This window comes from Octopus bimaculoides, chromosome 10, assembly GCF_001194135.2.
Source record: "Octopus bimaculoides isolate UCB-OBI-ISO-001 chromosome 10, ASM119413v2, whole genome shotgun sequence".
Lineage (NCBI taxonomy): Eukaryota > Metazoa > Mollusca > Cephalopoda > Octopoda > Octopodidae > Octopus > Octopus bimaculoides.
In genome coordinates, this window is record NC_068990.1 from 76,326,799 (window position 1) to 76,328,294 (window position 1,496).

A 1,496-nucleotide genomic window follows, 5' to 3' on the forward strand; every position below is an offset into this window, starting at 1 on the left:
TATATATACATATATATGGGGGCTTAGCCGTGTGGTTACTTCGTTAAATTGAACACTTGTTGAACAATATATATGTGTGTGTGTGTGTGTGTGTGTGTACACACACATATATGTATATACATACATACATACATAAATGTATGTAAATATATATATGTGTGAATGTCTGTATGTGGGTATTGTCTTAAGCCTATGTGCTTACAGCTAATTGGAACATTTGCATTCTGATATCCTAATTTTCCTCTCTTGTGGCTATAAATAAGAACCTATTTCTGTAGAGGATGAGTATGCTAGTCGATTAAATTGACTCTAGTATACCGTATGGCTATCAGATAGCTCACGTGTGCAAAAGTTTGAATAACCCACGATGGTTGCCAATTCGTTTCGCGCCCTGTTATGGACAACGCTAGGTTGATGAGTGGGATATATTTTAGTTCAGATTAATAATGTCAGTTCTGAGAAAATAGCGAGTGATTTGGTCTGTACTCATAATCTCAGTTTCTTTTTTTGTGAAAAGCTACCTACGTTCTATAACCAGTAGGAAATTTTATCTCTCATCTTCTCATTACCACTATGAAATGCAGAAGAGAAGTGTCGCTATCGCCTATGATTGTGACGTTCGTTTGCAATTTGGTTTGATCCTACTACGGGCAGCTTTGGAGATAGTTGTTCTACTGCAGATTAACCCGTACATTACAAGTGAAATTCGTAAGAGGGGAATTTTGCGAAAGATTATTTCATAGATAGATAGATAAATAGATATATAGATAAATAGATAGATAGATAAATAGATAGATAGATAGATAGATAGATAGATAGATAGATAAATAGATAGATATATAAATAGATATGCGTATGGCGTTTAAGTATGTATATATGTGAATAATTGTACATACATATGTTAGTGATATCCAAACAGATATGACTAACTACTATATTAGTATGAATGCGAACGAAGAGACCAAAATCTGATTTATAGGTCTATTAATCTTTTAATACTTTTATTTTGCTTTAACGACGACGGTGCAGTGAGTGGGAATAAGACAAATCAATAAATTCAAAGGTGTAAAATAAAATAAAGTTTAATACAAAGAATCGAAAAATATATAACAAATATCGCTTCACATTTCAACTTAATACTTAAATGTTTTATATTTCCTCAGTAATGATTGTAATAAGTACAAAAGATTGTCATCAAATAATGTGTGCATTGATAGAGATACATTTCTTTTATTAGCCACACAGGGCTCAACAAAGATGGGACGAATACAATGTAGAGCTTTTCTTTTTAGGAGGGGGGAGGAAGAGAAAAAAAAAGGTAGGGGTGGGTGTCGATCAAAATGGATCGTAGGAAGGAAAAAAGGGGGAGTTCGATCAAAAGGGACCGAGAGAAAAAAAAAAGAAAAAAAAGGCGATCAATAGGGATCGTGTATCACAGTAATGTTCTCGTGTAAAAAGAGGGGAGGACAGTTTAGGTTTAGCCGTGGAAAGAAAAG